Here is a 15,199-nt window from a genome sequence, read left to right on the forward strand (position 1 = left end):
CTGAATGAATGGGGAAGGTCACCATGGAAACATTTGTCTCCATAGCTGACTCACTGCAACCCCCATAACTGCTGAGCCACATCCTGTCGGCCATCTGAATTGCACTGGATGAAGCCACAAATTTGGCATCTCCTACAGGACCATATTCTTCACGGAAGCTATTAAAAATCGATGCCAAGGAAACATTCCTCAGATGCAAGGTAATAATACCGTTTGAGATAGGTTTAAGTGGGTGATGCTCTGCAATTAGCTGTTAACACCTTTTAATAAACACACAGTAAACATAACCTGTGGTGTTTCAGCTCTCAGTTACCGCGGGTCTTGTGCTCTCTGGAGATATGCACTGGCAAGGAAAAAAGCACCCATCTAGAAAATAAGCAAAACACCTGCCCTCTCACATTTCAGAAAGGATCCCCCTCGGGTGTTCGTGTGATCTATCAGTCTGTAGCACAGTGGAGGGGAATAAAATGGTCTTTGCTGGATTTTCTTTGGCTGTTCCAATGAAAAAAAGCAAGCAAGATAACCCATGTAGAAAAATCACATTTGTGGACTGCGGACTTCTTATTTAGCCTTATCATGAGAAGGCAGGATATCATTATTTCCTAGATGGGAAATTAGGTCTATGCTGGGAGATATCAGGCTTAAATAAAATCACATAAGAACTACCGTGCGCTTCCCAGCCACCTCAGCGCAGCTAAACCGAGCAATCTGTCTAGGCTTGCTATGTTCGGATGTAATTATACAGATCTAGGCCCAGCAGGAGAAGCAAGCATGGGAGTGTAAACGGGATTGGACTACTTCCCAGGCCGGTCAGGTTGACTAGGTCTTCAGAGGCAGGTAGGTCCTCATCTCTCGTTTATACCTTGGATCCCAGATGGAAGTCTTTAACAGTAGACATTTATAGAGTACTTGCTTAAACATATGCCAAGCTGCACGTTATCTCATTCAATTCTACAGATTATCATATGAGGTAAGTAATATTCTTGACTTCATTTGACAGATTAAGAAACTGAGGCACGGAGCAATTTTGCGATTTCCCCATGGTCACATAGCACTTAAGGAACTAAGCTGGGACGGAAACCAAAGCATCAGCCTCTAGAGTTCATTTACTTCAACATTAAGCCATATCTTTGTCCCTTGTGGAGTTAACATTTATTCACTCCTCTCCCTGTCTACTCTCTCTCTTTCCTCCCTCTCTCTCTCCTCCCCTCCCCCATCCTTGGTTGGTCTCTCTTTCTCTCTCTTTCTTGCCTCCTTCCTGCTGCTGTCCCCCAACTACCTCCCTTAGGGCCAGCCCCATTCCCCCTTTGTTTTCCCTCCCTCTCACCACTAAGTGGACAGCTGATGGGCTGCACCTGCGAACACCGGCTGGTTCTAGGCTAAAGGAGCTTAGTCTCTCCCAAACTAACTTCTACCTGTAAATCAGTAAAAGCTAATATTTGCTTCCAGATTCCTCCCAACCCTCCTTGGTCCCTCTGCTACCGTTTCTTCCATAGGCTTCCAGTTCTCTTGCACTCTTTTCCCTCTCAATATTTTTCTCAGAAAGGATAGGACATCTTAAACTCCTACAGTGAGTTCAGTCACTGTTTTAATTAAAGTGTTCTCATTTTATGAACATTTGCTTCTTTTATTTATTTTTAATTTAAACTTTGTTATTGAAATATACTGTATATGGTGCAATGGACTGAAGTGTGTGCCCCTTCCCCCAAATTAATATGTTGAAGACTTAACCCCCAATGTGACTGTATTTGGAGATGGGGCCTTTAAAAAGGTAATTAAGGTTAAACGAGGTCACAAAGGAGGGGCCTTATTCCAATAGGACAAGTGTCCTTATAAGAAAATCAAGAGATCAAAGAAAAGGCTGTGTGAGGATACATGGAGGAGTCAGCCCTCAGCAAGCCAAGGGGACAGGCCTCGGGAGAACATTGTTGGTACCTTGACTTTGGACTTCCAGCCTCTAGAACTGCAAGAAAATAATTCCCAATTGTTTAAGCCACCCCATCTCTGGTATTTTGTTATAGCAGCCCTAGCAGACTATTACATACAGAGAATACAGAAATCTTAAGTGTACACCTTGACAGCTGTTTACATATTACATACATATATTACATACATACATACATACTCATGAACTCATTGCAGATGAAGAAATAGACTATTTTAAGTACCTAAGGGACCTCTCATGTCCCTTCCCACTCACTGTAGTAGCTTGTGCCCATATTTTCAGATCTGCCCTGCCTGCAGAGAGGGTGTGCTTAGATCTGTCCTCTGGGATGTGGTGGGTCTCTGCCTCTGCAGGCTTCTACCAGGCTAGGGGTCTGGGTCAGTGAGTTGATTCCAGGGACCAGGTTTAGCAAGGCACTTGGCTCAAGATCTAAAGCAACATTCTCCAAGCTGTTTCACAAATGATAAAGATGATGTCATAATCTTCATCTGATTTTTCTGTGTATTCTCAACTGTTTCTGAATTGGAGAGGGAAAAGGGTATCTTTAGCATCTTAAAACCTGACATCTTGGTGCTTCGCTGGGCCCAAGTTTGGAATTAAAAAAAAAAACAAAAAAACACCTTACTGTTTTTATCATGAAATATTTCAAACATTCAAAAACATGTAGATACTAATATAATGAACCTACCACCTGGCTTCAATAAATTGAGACAATTTACTATATTTACCTCTGGAAAAAAATTTAAACTACTCTAGTAAATCCCAGTTTCTTTTTTTTTTTTTTAAGATTTTTTTTTTTAATTTATCTATTCATGAGAGACAGAGAGAGAGAGAGAGAGAGAGAGAGGCAGAGGGAGAAGCAGGCTCCCGAGGAGCAGGGAGCCCGATGCGGGACTCCATCCGAGGACTCTGGGATCATGACCTGAGCCGAAGGCAGACGTTTAACCATCTGAGCCACCCAGGCACCCAATCCCAGTTTCTTTTTATTATGCTTGAAGTCTAAAGGCTTTGGGTCTTAACAAATAAAGAGTGCCCCTAACTGAATCAAATAAAAAACACAACACAAAACTCCCATAATTGCCAACCCCATTTTTATCTGATGTATTTTCCATCATGTTGCAGATCAACTGTTAATCTAATTAAATGCCCCAAGGCTCAAATTGGTAAACTTTAAAACTTCTCACTTCCTTTGAAATGTGATGAGGATCCCGGCTTGATTTGGATTAGACATCTGATGAAGGAAATGGGAACAACTGGAAGTTTAAGCAGATTTGGGACTGGCCTGCATGCCTAATGTCTTTTGTCTCAATTCCTAGCAGCCAGGTAGGAATGGTCTTGGGATCCATTTACTTACCTAGCAATCACTTCAATGATACATATAGGAGGACCAAGTGGTGAACCACCCCTTGAAGATGGGGCAGCTATTTCAAGAGATTACAGAAATTCTGAATAGATTTGAGAGGGGAATGAGCAGCATAAACTCTTCAAAGAATGGCTGAATGAGTTTAGAGTTGACAAAACTATTGCTGGTGAATAATGTGAATGAAGAATCCTGTGTCCTGAGGGAATATGTTCAAAAAATGAGAAAATTGGGACTGTAAGGGAAGACAAATTGAATCATATTAAAGGTAAGCCAGGTAGTAGATTACATTCAGGGCAGGGTTTGTTATTATTTTGGGGGGATTATCCATTCTAGGATGGTGAAGTTAAACTGTGGATGGTTTTGAACATAAAGAACTTAATGGCTTCCCGTGCTCACACCAGAGATCTAAAAAGGATGTTGGAAAATCAAATGGCAAGCCCTGGAGAGAGAAACTGAGAGATCGTGAAAATGGAGAAGAAATTAGTCAGTGAAAGCCTGCAAATGTTAAGAGCCCTACATAAAATAGAGGAAAAAAGAGACCAATTTAAGAAACTGGTGAGTCTGTTAAAGGGTGCACGCCTTGATTATCTTGTGCAATCATCTGTTAACTCTGGATTTATCAATGTGAGTGAGAGACCACGTGTATTTCAGTAATAAGTCCCAGGCTACAGCATCTAAAGAACTTACAACCCATCCCAGTGTCTGAGTAAGATGTTTCTACCAAGACACAGCAATAATTGTAGAGAAATAAGTATGGACTTTAATTTCTTTAAAAAATTAACTTACAAGGGGAACATAATTGGATTTCATCCTTTAACTCTTTGTAAAGAAATTTAATTTTTTTATTTAAGTTTCTTCCAGGGTACTTCATAAGAAAGGTAGATCTAAATTTGTATATTCCTTTGTTGGCATAAGTATTGGAGAATCTTTGTGTTGTCATTTAGTTTTACTGCAGAACTTCTGAAGATCTATGTTGAACAATTGGGCTGGAAAGAACTTGAAATAGGAAATAACATAAGAAGTGAGTAGCGTATGGTGTGATTTGGAGCTAATTTATTCAGTGAATCTGACCTGTTGTAGACCCGTCTTGGGTATAAAGTAAACTATCCCTTGGTGTTCATAGGAGAATGACCAAATGAGCTATGGTTGCTATTAGGGAGGGTCCTTAAGAAGAGAGGAGTAAGATTTTTCACACAGATTTTGGTCCTTTGGCAAAGGGGTTGCCATTTCTGGCTGATCTGTTTAAGAATAATGAAATAAGTGAATAACAGCTGTTAAATGTTGGAGGAGATCATCCTGTGCCAGGGTAATTCCTCCAGTCTCTACCCATCTCTCATGTTTACCTACTCTTGGGAAAGGAAAACTAACCTATTATAGCAAATATAATCAAGGCAGCTTCTTCCCCTTTTACTTGAGTTGTTCTGCCAGAAGAGGTGCATTGTTGGCAGCTCTTTGCCATTTGATAAGTAAGGACCCTGCACCAGGGTGATGGGCCGGCAGCTTTCTGGTCCTCCCTGTGATCAATGGAGGAAGGGCTTAAATTTGTTAATTTCAGTGATAGAGTCTTAAGTTCATTCTGCCCATAGTCTCCAATCACCTTTGCTGGATATAAAAGTGATATTTTGATGTTATTTAGTCCGAAACTTATACACGGAGAGATCTTACTTGACAGTACCCTCAGTAACATTCTACTTTACCATAAATGACTGAATAGAACTAAAATAAGTTTGCAATAATATACTAATATACATAAATAAAGCATTAGTAGTATGAATATATAAATTAGGACTCAGAATATAGACTTGGACAAGGTGGGGAACAGAATATAGGATTTTATATAATCATATTAATAGCTAACATTTGCTAAGTGTTTATTCTATACAATTAATTTTGGTAATATTGGAAGTCCCATTTATTTTTAAGATTTTATTTATTTATTAGAGAGAGAGAGAGAGTGCACAAGCAGGGGGGAGGGGCAGAGAGAGAGGGAAAGGAAGAAGCAGACTCCCCACTGAGCAGGAAGCCTGACAGGGCTCCTTCCCATTTTTAAGATGAAGTTCCATTTTTAAGATGAGGAAACTGAAGCGTAATAAGGGTAAATGACAATAGCCAATGAGAGGTAAAGCCTGAATTCATAATCAGGTGTCCTGGGTGGTTACGTTTAGGTGTCAACCTGACTTGGCCAAGAGACGCCCAGAAGGCTGGTAAAACATTCTTTCTGGGTGTGTCTCGGATTTGGGTGTGCCTCAGGTCTCAGGAAGAGATTAGCATTTGGATCAGTAGACTTGAATAGAGAAGATAATCCTAACCAAGGCGAGTGAGCATCATTCAATCTGTTGAGCCCCTAAATAAAACAGAAAGGTGGGAAAAGAGTGAATGCCCTCCCTGGGCTTGAGCTGAGACATCCATTTGCTCTTGTGCTCAGACATCAGTGCACCTGGTTCTCAGGCCTTTGGACCCAGACCTGGTCTTATACCATCAGCCTCAAGACTGTCAGGACTTTGAACTTGGACAGAACCATACCACCAGTTTTCCTGGTTCTGCCACTTGTAGGCAGCAGGTTGTGGGACCTCTCAGTCTCCAAAACCACATAAGCCAATTCCTATAATAAATTCCTACATAAATATCTATATCTATCTTCTTGGTTCTGTTTCTCTGGAGAACCCTAACACATGGTTGAACTCAGAGTGGTACTTTTAACTTACAATACACTGGAAATTTATTAAAACAAATTTGGCCTTGGGGCGCCTGGGTGGCTCAGTCGGTTGAGTGGCTGCCTTCGGCTCAGGTCATGATCCCGGGGTCCTGGGATCGAGCCCTGCATGGGGCTCCCTGCTCAGCGGGGAGCCTGCTTCTCCCTCTCCCTCTGCCTGCCGCTCTGCCTACGTGTGCTCTCTTTCTGTCAAATCAATAAATAAAATATTAAAAAAAAAACAACAACAAATCTGGCCTTGAACTTACTGGAAAATAAAACTTTTGTTATAAGGGTTAACACTTCTTCCCGTCTTCTTTTTTATATTAGGATAGAGTACCAGGAGAAAAATGAATAATTTAATAATCTCTTAGGATATCCTGACAAAGTTTACACCAAAAAGTTTACCCAATTGTACCTGCCCTTAACAGTGTATAGAGTGTGCAATTTTAACACAACTTGTCAAAATAGGCTGTTATCACTTTTTACATTTCATTTCAGTCAGGATAAACTATGTCATCCAAGTAACAAGCAACCCCAAAACTTCAGTGGTTTACAACTTAGGTTTATATCTTGCTCAAACAATGTACCTTTTGTGGGCTGAATGGGCACTCTGCTCTGTCATCCTTCCTGGAATCCCACCCAGGAGACTCTGGAGTTTTGCATCAGCAATTAAATGTTTTGGCCTAGAAGTGAAAAATAATCACTTATGCTCACAACCCCGTTAGCCATAACTAATGGGTGAAGCCAATTGCGATTTGCCCAGGTAAGGCAAATCTACCATAGACTTCCTTATTAGGAAGAGAGCTAGAAAATACTTCATAGTCAGCACTAGGCTTGTTAAAAATTTTCACAAATTTCATAGCTGAAAAATGTCAAATTGCTTTGTTTTACATTCATATTACAAGAGAGGTTGAGAAATTTTTCTCTGTGAATTTTTTGTTCATGCTTTTTTGTTCTATGTATTAAACTGAGTATGTTGGTGGAGTCCGGTGAAAAAGCTGATTGAAGAATTTAAGTTGTTCCCAAGTTAACATCAATAATTTGCCACTCTCCCACCGTCCCCAAGAAATTCCATCTAGGGAAATATTCTGGAGGATAGTGACCACTTGATCCGCAACACACTATAAACAACACATCTTAGAATTATTTCAGTAGGGGCATTGACAATTGACAGTGTTTGGTAACCTATGACTGATTTATGTTTACACCAATATAACATTAGTCATTCTATGTAACTTACTCTGCCAAAGGTACCATTTTTTCCAAGGTCTGTTTGTTAGGCCTCTTTCAATTGAAAGTGACAGAATTCTAATTCAACCTAGTTTAATAAAACAAAAATGTATGGCCTCAAGTAAAAATTATGGGGGCTCCCTAGGTTTAAGCATGGCTGGATATTTGTGGTCCAATGACATCATCAGAATCTTCTCTTCTTTCCATCCCTCATGTCTGTTGTTCTTATGTTGATCCTTATAGGTTTTCTCTACATGACTGCAAAGAGAAACTTTGCAGCTTATGGAGAAACTTCCAAACCTGTATCATCCTTGGAACTAGGAATCTCAGACAAGACCTTCTTTCTACATTCTTATCAATCCTCAAAAAAGACAAATCTTAAACTTGCCTGAAACATATACCCACAGGACCAACCTCTCTCTTTAGGGGCATTGAATATACTGATTGGCTAGCATTGGGTACAATAAAATTCATACAGTGAAGTTCTAATTCCTAGTCCTTCAGGATATAACTGTACTTCTTGAAATAATTTCTTTAGGGAGGTAATTAAGTTAGAATAAAGTCATTAGGGTGGGCTTTAATCCAATATGACTGACATTCTTACCCAAAGAGGAAATGTAGACCCAGACACGTACAGAGGGGAAGACCATGTGAAGGCACAGGGAGAAGGCCATCTGCAATGCTAAGAGGGAGGCCTCAAAAGAAACCAACCCTCCTAATACATGGATCTTACACTTCCAGCCTTCAGAACAATGAGAAAATAAACTTCTATTATTTAAGCCACTGGTCTTTGGTACTTTGTCGTGGCAGCCCTAACAGATGAATACACATTCCCAATCCTGTGGTGTGAAAGGACAGATGTGGCTCTTGGATTACGCACCCAACTGCAAACTCCAGAATGGGAGACAGGCAGTCCTCAGGAGGAAAGGAGAGGTTCCAAGACCCAAAAAAGAAGGTAATGATGCTGAACACACCATAATTGCTGATGTTCCCACAGATGGAGAGTAACCAATCTCCCTTGACCCAAAAGTCATGATTTCACAGCACCATTCTGGAAAAAGAGTTTACTGTTTATGATAGATATCTCATTGAAATTGTTCAAAAAATTTTGAACCTCAGCTTCAACCACCACAATTTAGTATAGGTTGGAATGGCAGTAGAGCATAGTGCTTACAAGGCTTTTGGGTCAATCATGTCTGGATTTGGATACTGAAACCATCTATTTATTACTAAGATCACTTCAGGAACTTATTTGACTCTATGTTTTGTCACTTATCAAATGGAGATAATGAGAGTACTTTTCTCCTACAATCGTTGTGAGGGTTAATTCATGTAAAAATCTTAACACGATGTCTAATACATTAATAGAAATAGTAGGTACTGCCTACTATTGTTTGCATTATATCTACTATTACTGTTGTTATATATAGATTGTTCAGCACACTAAAGTGCCCTATTTGCATATAAGTCATTCAGAGTTTTGACTTTTAGCTTAACCTTATCATTGACGTGCGAATGAAGGTGGTGATGGATATAAAAGCTTTGAAGCTCATCCTAAAGCATATTTTGGGAAAATAATAGAAATTATGCTTGCCACATTTCACACACCTCAGTGTTGAGTATCTTGAATTTGAGGTGTCTATGTGATAACAAAATAGAAATATCCGGTTTATAGCTAGAGCCCTGATACTGGACCTAAGGATAGAGGTCAGGACAGTCAGGAGTCATTGGTTTATGCCAGAGACGACGAATTAGCAACCTTGAGGAATGCATTTTTCCCCCCTCCTAAGTAGGCTTTAACAAATGAATGGGCTACCATTTAATATTGTTGGGGAGGATGACCTTATTCTGCCCTATGGTCCTTCTAGCTGGACTTAGAATCAAATTGACATGAGACAGGTTAACAGGAAAAATCAAATTTAATAGTCATATGTATGGGACGCCTGTGTGGCTCAGCTGGTTAAGCGTCTGACTCTTGATTTCAGCCCAGGTCATGATCTCAGGGTTGTGAGACTGAGCCCCAAGTAGGGCTCTGGGCTGGGCACGGAGCCCGCTTAAAATTCTCTCTTTCCCTCTCCCTGTGCTCCTCCCCACTCCTTCTCTAAATTAATTAAACAAACAAACAAACAAACAAACAAATAAATAAATAAAATCTTTATGTCAAACTGGCCTTTCTTGGGACAGCATGCCCTGGACCCCTACATTATCATCCTATATTAAACAAGTAAATGGGTTACTACTTAATATTATACTACATTAAAAAAAGACTGGGTGGCTTTTCTTAATAAATCAGATGATCTGGGCATAGTGCTTGGCATTTTCATATGGCAAATATCAAAGGGAACTGAGGAGTAGCTGCCCTTTTTGGTCATGAATCCAACCCTTCACTCAGGGTATGCATGTGCATATATTCCCTATTCATTTGGGCCACCTCCTTCCTTTCTGGAGGCATGTGAGCAAGACCCTTGATGAAACTGATAGTTGAGGAGAGAGATGTAGATGAGATTGCCACATGGATGAAGAAGGAAAAGGGGCCAATTATGGAAGTAGGTAGAGGCAGAAGAGTCATCCAAGAAACTGAGCAGTTAGTAAGAACATCTAACCAGTTAGTAAGAAGTTAGTAGGTTAGTCAGTTAGAGCACCAGAAAAGAGCATTGTCATCACATTGAAAGTGGCAAATAGTGTTAATTAGAGGAGGGATGGTCAAACAGTGTCATATTCCCCAAAGACATCTGGTAGGCAGAATGAAAAGAATCTACTCATTTTGTCAACTAGAAACTCACTAATGGCATACAATAATGAAAATCGTTTCATTCTTATGAATGGGCAGAAATCTACAACGGACAGAGGAAGTAAGCAAGTCCTTTCTTTTCTTTTTAAAACCTTTCATCTAGGGTGCCTGGGTGGCTCAGTTGATTAAGCTACTGCCTTTGGCTCAGGTCATGATCCCAGCGTCCTGGGATCGAGTCTGGAATCAGGCTTCCTGCTCAGCAGGGAGTCTGCTTCTCCCTCTGCTCCTCCCCCCAGCTTGTGCTTGCTCTCTCTCACTGTCTCTCTCTCTCTCTCTCACAAAAATAAATAAATAAAATCTTTAAAAATCTTTTATCTAATGGAGTGATAGCTACATGAGGTTTTATGGAGTTTTTAAAAAATTATTATATGATAAAAAAGTGTTTATTGACCAAATGAAAAGTAGTTCAAGTAGGAGATGCAGCAAATAGAGCAAAGGGAGAAACAACGGATGGAGCCCCATTCTAGCCAGCTGAGACCAAAGAACAACATTTCAGGGGCCATGCTATTCCTCTCTATACTGTTCCAGTTTTAGTATACATGGTGCTCATATATGTAATTTTGAAGGCTTGCTAGTCTTGCTGTGAATGTCCCATAAGTCCCTGGATCTCAAAAAGTTTAAAATTAGTTTCGTTAATTGACTCCACTCATCCTCAAACATATTTCTATCCCTATATTCTCTCTCCTAGTTACTCAGGCTCCCAAATTAGAAGTCTGGAAGTTATTTTATATTTCTTATTCACCGCCAGTCAATTCTGCTCACCTTTCTTGCCACCTCTTACCCAATCAGACACAAAGTCCTATTGATTCTTCTCTTAAGTTTGTCTGGAGTCTCTCTTTTTTCTTAATCACAGTTCTCTATTTTGTGATATCACTGAGCTGGAAGCTCTTTGAGGACGAGGCCTGTTCTTTATGTTTTTCTGCATTTCAACTCCTAAAAGTATATATAAAACATATTATAAATGTTGGTAAGTTTTGTGGAGATAAACTAAATGATCACCCAGTTTCATGTCCTGCTACCCCTGGATCTTACACTCCAGTCACACCATACAACCTACTCTCCCTTGCATACCCCATGCTATTACATGTTTCCTTGTATTGTTTCTGCCTGGGATGCTCTTCACAATGCATTGTCCACCTGGAAAGTGGACCATGTTTCTGAAAAGTTGGTAGAAGAATTAATGCCCCTGTGAAATTGCCCTTTAGTACTCTACTTTTGTGCAGACCTTGCTGCAGAATACCAATGACATTTCTTTTTCTATCTAACACATGACAAAGTATTTCTCAACCTCACCTGTGTGGCATGGCCATAGAACGTGAGTAGAAAAATTGTGTACACTCTTAGGCTTGGCCTGCAAATTCCTTCTTGTTGTCATCCTCCACACTGTTTTCTACTTTCAGGTGGTTGGTTTAAAGAACCCCTCAAGGGGATCTCAGGAGCTGTATGTTGAAGATGATAGAGCTATTATAAAAAGGGAACCCAGGTCCCTGAGTCATTGGTTGAAGGAGAGCTACCCAAATAGCAACTCCTGTATTGGATCATTGTGAAAATGAAAAATAAATTTTTATTGTGTTTAAACCACTGAGAGTTTGGAATTTATCCATTATAGCCACTATAAGGGAGTACCATTTGCCACCCCAAAATGTGTCTCTTTGGTATAAGGATTATTTTAGACTGGTTATTTTTTAAGAAACTGCAAACTTAGGAACTCTGAAAACCAAATAGAAGTTACCTTTTTATAAGAGACTCTTACATGTATAAGGAAGAATCTCTATTTGTAAGGGTGTCTCCCTTGCTGTACCAGGAAAAGGGGGATAAGTCAGTCTTTAGAAACTCTTATCAATGGAGAAGACTTTGACTTAGATGTGCATAACAACCTCACCCTTGCTTACTGTGCTTTTCTGGGTAACCTCTCATAGCTGACTCTCCACCCCCAGTATCTTGTTTTGTCTTTAGCCGAAGATGGTTTTAAGGTGATGGCTTTGGCCATTTTAGAGACTTACTCAGTTTTTCTGGGTCTCTCCCATGTATATGTGTTACTAAACTTTTGTTTTTCTTCTGTTAATCTGTCTAATATCATGTAATTATCAGACTAGCCAAGGAACCTGGAAGGGAAAAAGAAAAAACTTTTCTGCCCCTACAGTTTTGGCAACCTGGATGGGATTTTCACTGGCTGGATGCTGGCTCTTGGGGCTGCTGCAGCCAAGAGATCTTGAGACTCTGACAAAAAGCTGGCAAAAGGTAAGAATTCTGCCTGCAGGATCCAATGGAAGTGAGAGTATTTTTTTTTTTTCTTTTCTAACTGTAGATAATCTAAACAGGAAAAAATATTTGTGGAACTAGTTCCTTGGGTATAGTGACTTTTGTAAAAATTTGGTAATAAGTATTCTTGTTTTCCACTGGTTCTTTTTCTTCTCAGAGAGGTTCACCATTTTCTATTGTCTGCTTTATGACCAGTGAGAATATTCTCTCTGGTCTTTACCAGTTGGAGGATGCATATTCATCTGAGGAGCAGCTGAATACACTGCGGATCCAAACTTAGGAAATAAAAACGAGGTGGGGAGGGGAATGGAGACACACGTGATTCCCTGTGTTTGGAAAAGCTGCTGAAAACTGGGCCCCTTATAGTTAGTGCCTGTGCTTTCTTAGGCTCTGGGAGCAACCTGTCTGGATCTTGGGAGGCCTGCATCTCTTGAGTTCTCCTTTGGGATACCTCTTGCATCCATGGTTAACTCATAAAAAGGCTTATTCATTTGAGTTCCTATTAAGATTAATAAATCCTAGTCATCAATGGCCAGCTGAAGGAACCTTTGGCGAAACTTCTAGATTGAAAAAAACTTTGTAGGCAAACCATGAGAGACTCTTAACTACAGGGAAAAAACTGAGGGTTGCTGGAGGGGAGAGTGGGTTGGAGGATGGGGTAACTGGGTGATGGACATTAAGGAGGGCGCTTGAGCACTGGGTGTTAGATGCAACTGATGAATCACTAAATTTTACCCCTGAAACTAATAATACACTATATGTTAACTAAATTGAATTTAAATAAAAATTTAAAAAAATATATATTTTGAACAGAAATGATTTGACACACAAAAATACTTTTTAGAGGGCTCTGACCTAAACAATCATCTTATTGGTACTTATGGAAAGGCTAAGTTAAAAAGAAATATAATGGCTAACCTTAGGGACTCTCTTAACAAGATGAAAGAACAGAAATTAGACAACTTTAGAACAAAAATTAACATTCACATCCAATGTAATTCCCCTTCTCAAAAATTGGCACTGATGCAGGCAGACCAAGTCCCAGGACCCAGAGGCGTCCCGCAGGACTAGCCAAGAGAGTCCTGGGCTATGCTCAGGATAGAAATGACACACGAAAGCCAGCAGGAAGTGAGAGCAGAGTTTATTGAATATAGAGAGAGAGCAGATACAGAGCGTCTGGGCGACTCAGAAAGGAAAAGGAGAAATGAGTCTCATCTTTGCTTGGGGCCTGGGGTTTTTACTGAGGACAGTGGCCTGGAGTAGGTGACCTCTCTGGCATAGTGGTCTGGAGTACGTGTCCTCTCAGGCATCCAGGAACTGGTCAAACAAGGAGAAGCGCTCAGATGTCCTTCATAAGTCACTTATGCCTTGGAGCCAAGGGTCTTGGTGAGTCAGTGGTCTTGGAAAATATACATTAGGGCCTGGCCTGGTCACTCCTTAGATGTTATCTATTGTGCTGAAAGACTCCAAAGAAATCATTAGCTTGACCTTTAAAAGGAGGACATACATCAAGACATGTGTGAGGTGAGAGTGCAGTCCTAGCGAGAACAGAAGCAGGAAAAAGAGCAAAGAAAAAAAAATAGCTTTTTTTTTTCATGGGTTCCTTTCAGTTTCCCTGTCTTAGTTCTATCTGCCTATTTTCACTTCCCTTTCCCTAGAAGATTTATAGAGAGCACTCCAGCCCAATCTCCCATTCCAGTATGCAGGTTAGTCTGTAATTACTAAGAGCTAGGAAGGGAATTTAGCAGAAGCACCTGAGACTGGTGGCAGTTTGCTTTGCTGTCACTTCCAATTCCTCCTACTTTCCAGGGCTTTGGAACAAGGCTCTGCCTCCTTCAGGCCTTCCCATGTCCTTTGTGGAAGTATTCTGGACCCCCACCACAAAGAATTCATGTCCCCTGGATATCAACAGAAGTCTCCTTGATACAAAGAATTAAATTTAGTTGGAAAGGGGGGCCAGTTCCTTAATAGTCAGGCTATAATCCTGGTCTTTGGGGAATGGGAAACAACTATTTTGTCTTGCAGCTCTCTACAAAACCAAAAGTGTGGTTCTAGAAACAGTTCAAAGCTCATCTATCTTTACCAGTTCCAAACCTCCCTCCATTCATCTCAAAATGCTTTTAGATATTGTAAGATACCAGAATATTGGAAATAGAATTGTCTTGCACTTAAGGAAGGGAAAAAATTTAAAGAGTAATTACTCTAGACCTCTGATAATAGGCAAATATATCCCAAAATTCCTGGAAGAAACCTGGTATATTTTCTCTGTGCCTCTGTGATGTAGATTTTCTCCCCTCTCTTCTCTAGCACTTAAGAACCATTCCCCGAGGGAGCCTGGGTGGCTCAGTTGGTTAAGCGACTGCCATCGGCTCAGGTCATGATCCTGGAGTCCCGGGATCGAGTCCCGCATCGGGCTCCCTGCTCAGCGGGGAGTCTGCTTCTCCCTCTGACTCCCCCTTCTTGTACTCTCTCTCTCTATCTCATTCTCTCTCTCAAATAAATAAATAAAATCTTTAAAAAAAAAAGAGCCATTCCCCGAAATGCAAACATTAGGGAGATGTTTCTCATTAGAAGAAAAAAAAATGCAGGGGAGCAGAAAGGTATTGGAAATTAGGCTAATGAAAATTCTCAGGGGCGCCTGGGTGGCTCAGTCAGTTAAGCATCTGCCTTTGGCCCAGGTCATGATCCCAGAGTCCTGGGGATTGAGTGCCCAGGGAGCCTGTTTCTCCCTCTACCCCTCTCACCTGCTCATGCACTCTCTCTCTCTCTTTCTCTCAAATTAAGAAAGAAAGAAAGAAGGAAAGAAAGGAAGAAGGAAAGGAAGAAGGAAAGGAAGAAAGAAAGAAAGAGAGAGAGAGAGAAAGAGAGAAAGAAAGAAAGAAAGAAAGAAAGAAAGAAAGAAAGAAAGAAAGA

At 40.5% G+C, this 15,199-nt stretch overlaps 1 long non-coding RNA gene across 1 annotated transcript in view; it reads right to left on the reverse strand.

Moving 5' to 3' along the window:
• The window catches only part of LOC141372911 (uncharacterized), a 72,005-nt gene that overhangs the window by 8,214 nt on the left and 48,592 nt on the right, over positions 1-15,199 (reverse strand). Inside the window, exon 2 of the long non-coding RNA XR_012378430.1 lies at positions 10,787-10,957. This is a non-coding gene — a long non-coding RNA (uncharacterized lncRNA). The remainder of the gene's footprint in view (positions 1-10,786; positions 10,958-15,199) is intronic.

Source organism: Callorhinus ursinus, unplaced genomic scaffold, assembly GCF_003265705.2.
Source record: "Callorhinus ursinus isolate GAN/ISIS: 27379988/994484 unplaced genomic scaffold, GSC_fseal_2.0 scaffold6, whole genome shotgun sequence".
Taxonomy (NCBI): Eukaryota; Metazoa; Chordata; class Mammalia; order Carnivora; family Otariidae; genus Callorhinus; species Callorhinus ursinus.